General features: G+C 43.8%; 1 protein-coding gene across 2 annotated transcripts in view; it reads left to right on the top strand.

Annotated features, from left to right (window-relative positions):
• Positions 1–12,382, top strand: part of MANBA (mannosidase beta) — a 116,109-nt gene that overhangs the window by 93,764 nt on the left and 9,963 nt on the right. Inside the window, exon 19 of one of the 2 annotated variants that reach the window (XR_013997460.1) lies at positions 9,119–9,892. The exons of the other annotated variant lie outside the window; for it this stretch is intronic. The gene's annotated coding sequence lies outside the window, so the exon portion shown is untranslated. Of the gene's footprint in view, positions 1–9,118; positions 9,893–12,382 lie in introns of those variants that run through there. 2 annotated transcript variants of the gene reach the window in all.

The following is a 12,382-nucleotide window of genomic DNA, read 5'->3' as shown; positions in this document are numbered from 1 at the left end:
TCCATGAGCATGGTATATTCTTCCACTTGTTTGAATCTTCCTCTATTTCTTTTTTCAGTGTCCTGTAGTTTTCTGAGTAAAGGTCTTTTACATCCTTGGTTAAGTTTATTCCTAGGTATCTTATTTTTTTAGTTGCAATGGTAAATGGTATTTTTTTTTAGTTTCTCTTTCTGAGAGTTCATTGTTGGTGTATTCAAGGGTGTTAGATTTAGACTGTTGACCTGGCAGAAAAGTGGCATTCTTTTTAGTTTGGGTTTAAATCATTTTACCTATATTGATTAATTATAAGAGCCTATAAATTACTTTATTACACATGATTAATGTTTATAAAATTACATTGATAATAAAGCAAATGGGTCAAATGTTAATAAGTACCAATTTGGGTAAAGGTTTGTAGGGATTTTTTTGTACTGCTTTTGCAGCTTCCTGTAAGTTTGAAAGCATATCAAAAATTCAAATTTCCATAAATTGTATCAACAACTTGCTATTTCATCTGTGGCTTATTTAGTCATTCCATAAACATTCAGTTGTGCCCATTGCTGTGCTGGGCATTAATTTCCATTTAGCTCTGGGCAAATTTTTATTCTAGTTGGTAGACTGGGAGAGTCTGACCAAGATATTTGAGGGTTTTCTCTGGGAAGAATCATGTAGTTGGATATAGAATGGACCAGCAATGAGAGTTTGGCTTTAAAATCAAGACTAATTAGGTAATAGCTTTGGTTTTAAAACTGAGAAGTTTGAGGCATAGTTCTATAACCCAAAAGGAAATAAATGCAGACAATCCAGGCCTTTTGTTCAGTATCTAAAAGTTTCCTCATTTTTCCTGTTATTTCAATATATATATACAAGTCTTATGAGAGACTGGGATTTAGAGATGTAACTCAGAAGATTCTTACTTCATATATATTATATCATTTTCTTGTCACTGTTGAAATCCTGTCTAACCAAACTGTTGCTGGGGGACAAGAGGATACTCTTCTCCACAAAACTAGAGAATATTCTATGCCAGGCACCCTGTGAGACTTTGAAGTTGTTGGGCCAGAATTTACATCACAATTCTGCCCTTTCTAGCTCTGTGGCCCTGATCAAATTACTTAACTTCTGTGTTCAGTTTTCTTGTGGTAATATAGGAATAACTACACTCACCTTGTAAGTTTGTTTTGAAGAATAAATTAAAAGTTTAGCTGAAGGAGTATAAATGGAAGCAGCATCCTGGAGTGTGACCTTGTTGTCCTAGAGGTGGCAGGGCTTCCAGCCACACTTCCCTGTCAGAATCCAGGGTCTGAGGCTTATTGGCTCTGTGACCTTGGGCAACCACTTGACCTTCTGGACTTTAGTTTTCTTATCTGTAAAATGGAGCTAATAATCTCTAGCCTTCAAAAGGAGGACTAAACACAGAGTCAGGAACAAATAAATGCTAAGTAACTGGTGGTCGTACTTTCTTAACATCATAATCATTGTCACTCAATCAGTACATGAAGCTATAGCAAAAATGAAGCAAATAAAGGCAAAAGTCTTAAAAAAAAATTTTAAGAGCAGAAAAAGATATCAGAGAAGAATGAAATTTTTAAAGGAAGAATAAATTAATGAATGGGTATAAATATATGCTGGCAACAATTTATGAAAGGAGAGAAATGTGCTATATACACATTATTTTTGTAAGAAAAGAGTAACTTCCAGCACATTTTCCCACAGTTCACATGTGGCTCTGTGGTTAGTCATGTCTACCATCTTTTTTTTAAAAAAAAAAAATCTTTATTAATTTCAGAGAGAGGAAGAAAGAGAGAGAGAGAAACATCAATGATGAGAGAGTCATTGATCTGCTGCCTCCTTCACGACCCCCCGCTGGGGATGGAGCCTGCAACCCGGGCATGTGCCCTGACCAGGAATCGAACCTTGATCTCCTGGGTCATAGGTCGATGCTCAACCGCTGAGCCATGCCAGCTGGGCTATCTACCATCTTAATAGACTTATTTTGCTACATTGATTGGAATAGAGTCTGATGTACTTACTCTTGGCTTTGGATTTCTGAGGAGACTTTTCTGTTAGCAGTTATGCAAACATTTATAGAGAGATTGGGCAGGTGGGGGGCAGGTCCTTCTGCTCTGCTGGTTGCAAAGCACATTCCGGAGAGAGTGAGATGAAGGAGGCCAGTTCACAGGATTGTATCTTTCCATTTTAGGATGAAGAGGACAATAAAAATGGTAATTTCCTCATTCACATTCACTGTAACTCTTCTTTATTTTTTTCTCTTACTTGACTTTTCATTGTGAGAGGTTTTCAAACCATGGGAAGTCACTTGGAAAAGAAATAGGAAGGTTTTGTCCTCTGTCGGAATGAAAGGGAGCTGGAGTACAGGAGAAATAAAGATATGTTTCCCAAGCATTCCTAACGTGACAGAAGGAATATTCTCTTGGGCTACGTCTGGCTCTCAGATATGAAACTTATTCCCCAACTGGGTAAGATTTAGGGAGAAAAACAAGTAGGCATTGTTTGTGTGGGAAATTCAAAGCATTTAAAACTACCCCTAGAGTCTTCCTTGACTGTGAATGCAATCTTATCAATTCAGTAAGCACATAAAATGAGAAGGGTTATGCAGAAAAGGTATTTAGTAATATTCCCAAGGCAGTGGGGGAATTCTTGTTTTCTAATTGACTTACTGGAGGCTGTGAACCAAAATGATGCTGTGCAAAACGCTAAAAGGCACAGACAAAACCAGTGTTCAGACACATCGATATTCTGACTATAGAGACTGTTTAAATTAAGAATGTATTCATTCACTTTCCAAGCGTTTACTGAGGGCCACTTGGAGCAGACACTGTTCCTATCACGGGGGGTATCGCAATGAGAAAAGACAGACAAGTCTCTGCTCTAATGGACTGTCCATTGTATGGGGAGACAGACAGTAAGCAAATAAATAAGGCCATTTCAGCTGGTGACAAGTCCTGTAAGGTTGATGTGACAGTGATGGGGAACGACGTTAGATAAAGCCATCTTTTTTAACACTTTGGGGAATTTTTTTTGAAAGTTTATGATAAATGAAATCCTTTTCAGTTGTGAAGGAGTTGTAAACGACCTTGGCTGTATTTAATTTATGAGGAAGGAAAAGCCCAAGACTGACCAGTTGGCTGGGCTGGGCTCTGAGCTTGTGACCCATAAGCTGAGTGTGGGCAACCCTGCCAGGACATCTTGGAGCCCTTGACTAAGGGCTTTGCAGAAGTAAGGGCATTACATCACTGTGTCAGTGTTGTAACTGTCTCTCCTCATCTCTGTAGACGTGGGTTACTGAGTCCGGCCACGAAAGATGTTTGCAACAGGAACACAGCTTGACCCCTTAGGTCAGGTCTCAGCCGTCACGCAGGATTTGTTGAGCACCAGCTGGTTTCACATAATCTCTGCAGTGAGCCAGGACGAAGGACGACAGTAACACCCAGTGACTTAGCGTCCCTAGGAAAGGGGATGTCAGGATCATGGAAATTTCTGGTTGAGAATGTTAACGTAAGAAATCATTCAAACCTGTGAAGAATTTTTGTGAGTTTATTTGAGCCAAACTGTCGACAGTTGCCAGGGAGCCAAAACCTCAATGGATTGAGATCGTGCTCTGGAGAATGGCAGTTCTGCACCTCGTTTTATGCATTACAATCAAAAGAGGAGATGTAAGTGGGTTACATGAAATCCACTGGTGAGACATGAGGGAGGTGGGAGAAAGCAAAGAGGGGAAACCTCTGGGATTGGATAGAAAGTAAAATAATGGACACACTTCTGTTACTTAGGTGGGTGCAGGATAGTTAACAATCAACAGTTAACTCATTAACAATGAGGGGATTTGTGTTTTCCGCAGAGCAGTGCTTTGCTTTGAGGGGTCCAGGAAAAGGAAAATTACTTTGACACTCCAACAATATGTTATCATAGATGCAAAAAGACAACCAACAGGCTTAGTTAGGTGAAAATTAACCTTTGTTAGGGAAAAATGCTGCCTTAGGACGTGACTACTTACCAGAGACTGCTTTTAGTTAAAAAAGGTTTAACTTCAGACTGTCCTTTGTGGTTACTTTAGGTTTCTGAGTTTGCAGAGCCACCATGCAGGTCTTCCCTGAGCTTGTCAGGTTTAGCATGTAGCCCCTTTTCATCTGCAAGAACTAGTACTCACCCCTGCATTATGATGTATGTGGGAACAATCCTCTTTTCTTATTCTGTTTTGTTATTATTATGGCTTTTGTACAATTTACTGGCTCCTGGGAGACAATTCACATAGTCCCAGTAATTGGAGCAGACATTATTGGCCACCCTATAGCCATATCTCCCTCTTCTCTGTTAATAGAGATGCCTATGTGTCCAACCCCAGGGACTGAATCATAATCAGTTATACTAATTCTATTCTGCTTTGCCAGGGATTGGTCTAGGGTTAGGCATATTATCCAATTCTGGCAAATGAAACATAAGTTGACACTTAATGTGGGGTTTTGAAGACAGGTTTTCCTGCCTGATAAGAAAGAGACCTGAGGAGAGACCCTCTGCTGTAGATGAATTTGAGAAGCTTCTGTGTGAGGATCTGATATTTGGAGCTGCTGCAGCCTTTTCATGACCTTGAGGAAACATTGTTGATGTGGAGGGCTGTCAGAGATGTTGAACTGCTCAACTAACCCTATAATTATCTAACTCTGGTCTTCTTACAAAAAGAACTCTGGCCCTATTTGTGTAATCCAGTTGTAGTCAGGTATCCTGCTTTTATAACCAAAAGCATTTGATTGATAACAGCAGTTAAAGGCCTGGGCTTTGAAAGCAGACATACTTATGTGGAGTGCCAGATCCACCACTAGTAGGCTCTTTGACATTGCATAGAAGTTGCTGAGTCTTTCTGTGCCTTAGTTTCTTTATCTGTAAACACGAGGGCAATAATAATAATAAAAATAGTAACTCATAGATTACTTGTGAGGACTAAACGAGATGATGCATAGATACTGATAGCACACAGTAACTATTCAACAGATGTTAGCTATTATAATTATCATTGCTTCTGTGATAAGCCTTCAGAAAATGCCTAAGGATGTGGGCAGAACTGGAACCTGCTGAGGCATTGGTGATGGGAACAGTGTCAGCTAGAGGAACTGGTGGGAATGAAAGGGAAACAGTGGCAACAGAAGGGGAGAGGTGAGGACCTTGATTCCTTCCCAAAGTCAAAAGCTCACCACCCTGTCTGGTCATCCTGAAGGCACAGTTGTAGAAAAAGTGTGGGTCAGGTCATACACAAGTCATATTTGGTGAGCAGATGATCTGTTGGCCAAAAGTGTTTTAAGAAGTTGAATTACTTGCTTACATTTAAAAAAATGAAAGATTCTATATAAAATGTAGATCTTACTATCTCTAGTCTTCTTATAATTATATTAAAAAAAGAAAGCCCCTATTTATTTAATCCACTTATAGTCAGGTATTCTAATTTTATAATCAGAAACATTCTAACAGATAAAGGCATGGGCTTGCGATCAGACATAGCTGAGCCTTTGAGAGGACAATGGTGCCTGGGTTTTCTTTCAGCCCAGGGACGCCTGATCATCCACTTCACAGTGCTTGGATGTCTCAGTGGTGTCTCCAGTGGGAAGGCTCTGAAGGCCTGACTTTCCCAGGTGGGTGAAGGAAGGATGCTGCTCTTTTATATAGGAATCCAGCAAAGTTGGGTGATTGGCATGCTTCCCTGTCCACATTTTTGGTGCTTGAACTAAAGATTTTTAACCAGTCAACTTTGCCAATACAATGAACCATATTTTGTAAAGATCCAAATCGTGTGTGAGTGTGTGTGTGTGTGTGTGTGTGTATGTGTGTACACGTGAAGGCCACATGTAGTATTTTGGCCATAGGTTCATACTCTGACAGTGAACTTCCAATATGCAAGTTTGGCTCCAACACCTACAGAACTTGGACAAATCACTTCGCTTCTAAGCCTCAGTTTCCTTATCTTTAAGATGGGTTAATTGTAACCATCTCATAGGCATGAAAAACGCCTAGGATGGGTAAATGGGTAGTAAATGCTGGCTTATGATTATTGTTCCTCAAAGGATAAGGTTGGCAGTGGTTGGAATGATCAGGCCTAGGAGTCTTACATTTTCCTTGCCAACCTGAGTTGAAGGAGAGAAATTCAGGCAGACAGCTTAAGTTTCTAATTCCTTTTTTCCCTAAGCCTCTTTCCAACTTTATTGAAGCAAAAAGGTTGAGTAGCAAGAGGCTTGCCAGCTGTTGGATGATTGTGCAAAGTTCTGCTCCTTCCAGCAGAGGCCTCTTGTGCACAGGAAATGAGGCTGGTGGCGGGTGCAGGGCTGCCCCAGGCCAGGGCCCCGGTTCCAGGGGGCTTCCCCCGCATCAGGCAGGGAGGGAAGTCTAAGGAAGGCCTTGCAGGGCCTCCACTTCCACGCCACACCCTCTCTGGGCTTCAGAGAGCTGAGTGCCAGTGCTTGGACCGCCGGAGCCTTTCTTGAAAGAAAGGGGTGGGTGGAGGCAAAAAGTTGGGGAGAGAAAGAGAGACAGAGGAGAGAAAGGGAGAGAAAAAAGAAGACAGAGAGAAAGAGAAAGGGAGCGAGAAATAGAAAGGGAGAGAGAAAGAGAAAGGGAGAGAGAGAAACAGAGAGAGAACAAGACACAGTGAGGAGAGAGAGAAAAGGAAGGAAGGGAGGGAGCAGGCATGTCCCGGAGCTGCTGGCTGCTCCCCAGGGTCAGGCCTGCCCAGTAACATTTTCTGCTCTCTGCCTTCCTTTACTTCATTTCCTTCCTGTGTTGCTCCTTGGCAAAGGGTGGCATCTGAATGATTTTTTAATCCTAACTTAATTACCGTGGATCTATGAAAACTTAGCACAAAGCCTCCGGAATAGATGATTGATCAGGGAGAGGTCAGATGAGCTCCCGAAAGGCAGAGTAGCAGAGAGCAGTAAGCAAAGGGCTGAGGCTGAGTCAAGACACAATTCTGGTGGGAAGAGGGCGTGATGGAGGCATTTTCCCTGGCTCAGCGGGGCCTCTTCTCTCCCAGCGTTGGCCATGTGGGCGTGTGGATGACTTGCTGCCCACACATCCTTTCCTTAAGGTTTAAGCCTGGAGTCTCTGCCTTGCAGAACCAATATGGTCCCTGGCCCATATGCTGGGTCATCATATGCTGGTCATCATTCTAGATGTGCCTTTGGCAAGGCAGGAAGACAGACCAAATGGTGGCTGTGGCCTTCCCAGATGAGCACGGGAAGGAGAAGATGGCAAGCCCTGCTTTGGCGTCGGTCTGAGTGCCTGCTCCTCCAGGAGCACATAAGTACTTCCTTGCATGTCCACCCCTCCCGAGGGGAGGTAAAGTAGCAGAGGGTGCAGGGGCCGCACATAAAGGAGCCGGGGGCGCTTCTCCGAGGCCGTCTGTCCCCTTGCAGTGGTGGTTCCTGAGCGCTGAGTTCTGGTCCTGTGGGCTTGGACCAGGCTGCTTCCAGTGGGAGCAGGACGCTGCGCTGACACAGCGGAGCCGGTTGGACGCTCTGGGCAGAACTGGGCTGAGGGTGGAGAAAAAGCTGCTGAGGGCCCCAAAGCCAAAGGAGGAGCTGGGATCGGAAGGAGAAGGCGGGAAGAGGAAAACCAGCAGGATTCTCTTGGCTGCTGCCAGGGGTTCACAGGGACCAGCACGCTCAGCCCGTTTGTGAGCCCCCGCGCTCAGTCCATTTTTGATGGGGTGCCGGCTCCCCTCTGCCGTGCCAGCCATCAGCCTGCGCCGGGCCTGCTGTGACCGACCCCTCCAGAGGAGCCGGGGGCTGCAGAGCGAGGCCCAGGAGCGCAGGCCGAGCCCTGAAGACTGAGTCCAGTCCTCACTCTTCATACTAGACCAGGGACTTCGGGGACACCAGCAGGTTTGTCCTTCTGTGGAAAATGGCAGGAGTTAAACCCCCTCCCTGTTTACCTCTCGGATTATGAGAATATGTGAAAATATTTTGTAAATGAAAACATTCATGTTCAAAGGTCTTGTTTTCCCCCAAGTTTTTCAAAATTAAAAATTACAAAAGAAAATTAATGTCAAAAGCAAAAGGGAACATTTACATTTGAACAGAGTGATAAACAGGTGTTCTGCAAAAGAAAAAGAAATCCGTGACATGAAGTTCCTCGTTTAATTTTTCAAACAACAATGACAAGTTGTGGATGCTTGTCTAAGGAAGGGAAAGTGACCTGCAAAACAGTTTGGAAATGAAAAAAATCTCTCCCTCGTTTTGCGGGAGAACAGATCACACCACCTGGTCATCTGGTATCCAGCATCAGCTCCTAACTCCCCTGGGTGGACGCACTCCCATTCATTGTGTGCCTCCAGGTTCCACCTCAGCACCTGCAGCACCCACTCTGCTTCCTGGGTCCCAAGAAGGGTCCCGGGCAAAGGGGTTTCTAGAATTGTTTCATCTGCTAGGCTTCTGGTCTGGAAAATATTATTTCCTCAAGAACCAACTTCTGCCCCTTTCCCATTCATCTGAAAATTGGGAGTCAGGGTTCTACCTGTTCTCTGCAGATCACAGAAAGAAGAACTGGTTGTCCCTCTCCGAGGGGCAGGGTCTCAAGGCCCACTGCCCACCTTGCAGACCCTAGACCCTAAACCTAGACACCAATAAGCCCAAGGTCTCTTGGAGGCTGTAGAGCAGGAGTCCTTGAATCAGTGCAAGGGCAACACGTCTTCGCTGTTACTCCCCATCTCACCTGGTCTAATTAACACCCTCGGTCATCTCCGAGGATCTCCTTAGGAGGAACTGAGACTTTGGCCTCACAATGTAACTCCCATTCTCAATCCTGGGAGATGCTTTTGCCTTTGGAGATGGCCATTTACCATGATCGCAGATGACTTTTCAGTGAGTGGATGTTTGCAAAGAAGTTGGAACTAGCCAGAACCTTCAGGTTCAGCCTCCATCAGGCAGGTAAGGAATTTTGATCTGTGCCAGAGACTGAAACCTGTTCACCAAAATCAACGCAACCTCCTAATGGAACAAAAGTAGATCACTCTTATAGCCTCCCTGCTATAAGAGTCCCATGGCCTGGGACTAAAGTTTTTCTCCAGGGCAAGATGAGAGGAAGTGACCATTTGAAACTCTTACATATACTCCTCTGTGCTCTTTTATCCTTCCAGCTGCAAGACCTTGGGAGCCAAGGGTGGGAGGAAGAGTGACTCAGCCTGGACCCCTTCATGGTGAAGTAGAAGAGAGACACCCTGCCCCTCGTTGCAAGTGTGGTTCATTAAAACATGCTACTGGAGTCGGTAGATCCTGCGGTTACATGCTTTATTTGTACCTCAGTTTCCTCATCTGTAAAATAGAGACAAAGTTCTTACTTCACAGGATTTTTGAACAAGTAATATAAAGGAATGAATGATGACCATCCATTGTAGTGCCTGGCATGTAACAGATGCTCAAGAAATGTTTGTTCTTTGAGGGTTGTTGTGACATTTCCATGACATAATCATTTTGGAAAGAGATGTCAACATGGAAAAACCAGTTGATGGAAGAAGCCCCCACACCCCTCTCATTCTAAGATGCTTGAACAATTTGTGGAGCTACTCACTTGTGCAGGGTAATGGAAGCAGGCTGCTGCAGACGTAACGGAATCTGTAATAATGGAGAATGACATTCATTTAATTTCAAGCCCCTCCTCAGTATCTCCTCCAACCCCAAAGCCAACCGGCGAACGTAGGAAACTTGGTGCAAGTGGCCAGGAACTTGTCGTTTCTGGGATTGGTGTTTAAACAGAACAGCAGGAGGACAGGGAGGGGTAGATGAGGAGACGCTTTCACACTATGGGCGTTTAAAAAAGATGGCAACTGGGTGATTTCTTTAGGTGACCTTTGAGGTATTGTCCAGCTCCAAGCTCTGTGATCCTTAAGAAAATAAACAGAATTTTAATTTCATCTTGTCTTGACTCCTGTGCCTCCCCAAGCCTGTGAGCTGGGGTAACACAAATCAGAAAGAAAATTCCCGCAAAATGAGGAAGCGAGGAAACCAGTGGTCTCCCGTCCATGAAAAATTCATATAAGCATCTTAGCTTGTTATTAGGGGGAAAAATCAAGTCATGTTGATATTTAAGCAACATATCCTTTTGGGAATACTCTTTTTGCCTTTTGGCTGGGGTATAAGTCCATCATCTTTGTACAGGTTTGTATGGATTTTTTTTCTTTTTTAAATATAGCATCTTTTCTTCAGACATCATTAAAGAACAAGTTGTAGAGTCAGATCTGGATTTGAATCTTGGGTTAGTTAGTTAATATTTAGATGATGTTTCCTCACTGTAAAATTGGGGTTTAATATATACCTGATAAGGATGTCTTGAGAATATTAGAAATCATTAACGCAAAGGTGGCGCCATGTAATAAATGATCACATCTGCCTGGCTCCTTCCCTTCTTTTCTCTTGCTAAGACAGAAAAGGTCCCGTCCTGACTGGTGTTGCTAAGTGGTTAGAGCATCGGCCCTGCACACTGAAGGGTCTAGGGTTCAATTCTTGGTCAAGGGCTCATAACTGGGTTGCAGGTTCTATCCTGGCATTGGTTGGGGCGCATGAGGGAGGCAGCCAATTGATGTGTGTCTCTCACATCGGTATTTCTCTCTCTCTCCCCCCTCCCCCCCCTTATTCTAAAAAAATCAGTGCAAAAAATATCCTCTGGTAAGGATTAACAAACAAACAAAAAAAGATGCAGAAGGTCTGGCCTGTGGGGCCACACTCCACGCTGGTGGCTGGGAATATCCACGCCACCAGTGATTACTGCAGGGGACTCAGGTGGGTAAATAAGCAGCAGCAGGGCTTCCTTCTGCCAAAAAAAAAAAAAAGACAGCTAATCCTGAAAAAGTCTAGGTTATGCCCGCAGAGTATAGGAATATCAGAAGGAGATGTTGATTCTGAGGAAGCTATTTTTAAACGGCTTCCTGCTGAGAGACGAGCTTTCAGGGCAGGTTTGGTTCAGGCCCATTGTAGCTTTCCACCTGAAGGCCTGCGCTCCTCCTGGCACTTATCCCCATCTGCTGGTACGAAACGAAAGACTCCTGCCTTAGGCACAGCTGGCATCGCCAGACTTTTCTTTAGAGCACCACACCGAGGCTCAGGTCAGCACTGAGATCTGGGAGGAGAGAGAGAACCCTTCTGGAACTGAAGAGAAATGGGGCTTCCTATTTAAAAAGGGGAATGTTATTTTTAGTCTCTGCATGAGTTGCTTAGTTGTTCCTGCTGCAGTCAGCTTCTCTTTAAAGTGACCTGGTGTGGGAACTGTCAGGTTAGAGACCTGGAGAGTGCTAACAATCCACTCCACACCTGGTGCTTAAAACATCAACCATTACTTCACTCACTCATGATCTGCCATGTGGGCAGGCTCAGCACAGTCAGCTGGGGTAGCTCAAGGCTAGTCAGGCGTGACTCCATGGCTGGTGGCTGGAATCATCTCAGGTCTCCACTCCCTCACGCACCTGCCAGCTGAATTTGGCACTTGCCGTGACCTCAGTGAAGGCCGTTGGCTGAAAACCTACATGCGGCTTCTCCATGTGGCCACTTGGCTTCTCAGAGCATGACAACTGGGTTCCAAGAGGGAGTGACTCAGGGTGACTGGGCAGAAGTTGCATTCCATTTTCTGACCTGAGCTTGGAAGTCACTTAGCATCACTTCTATTCTTGTCACAGGTCCTCCTAGATTCACAGGGAAGGAAGGTAGGGCCCCACCCCTCAGTGGGAGGAGTGTGAGCACTGAACTGTAAGACGGGAGGCCTTGTCGTGGCCAGATGGAAAATATCTGACAGAGAGGAACTGGTGGAGGAGTGGAGGCAGGGGCTTGTTGTTGGAGAATTAAAGAAAGACCTATTTTTTTTTCCTTTGAAGATGCAACTTTCAAAACTAGAATAATGGATTGGGATGTATGGAGAAATGGCAGTGTAATAGAAAACAGACGTAGAATTAAAAAAAAAAAAATTCATTCATTTGGGACACATTGTAAAATGAAGAACCCGAACTATTTTACCATCGAATAGTTGTACTTAGAGAGGCCTTCTTTCTTTCAAGGTTATCCATCAATGATTTCTAGTATTTCTTGTATTTTTATGGTTTAATTTTTGATAGATTTGGAAATTATTTTGATGAAAGGAGGGACAGAGGAGTTCAGATTTATTTTTTCCAAGTGATTAACGAGTTGGAACATCTACTTACTGATTAATAATCTTTTCCTCATGGATTTGAAAATTTACTTTATCATATACTAAATTCCTATATATTTTGAGGTCTACTTTTGGACTCAATTATTTTAATCTACCTTTTTACCCTACCAAGATAATTCTCCAACCCATGAGCTCTGGCGCTAAACAGAACCTGGGCGTAAATTCAGAAGCGGGTTATCCTTTGCCTCCTTGAACTCTTGAAGCCTCA

This window comes from Miniopterus schreibersii, assembly GCF_964146895.1.
Source record: "Miniopterus schreibersii genome assembly, chromosome: 1".
Taxonomy (NCBI): Eukaryota; Metazoa; Chordata; class Mammalia; order Chiroptera; family Miniopteridae; genus Miniopterus; species Miniopterus schreibersii.
The sequence above is the reverse complement of the archived record's forward strand: the minus strand, read 5'-3'. Positions and strand labels throughout refer to the sequence as shown.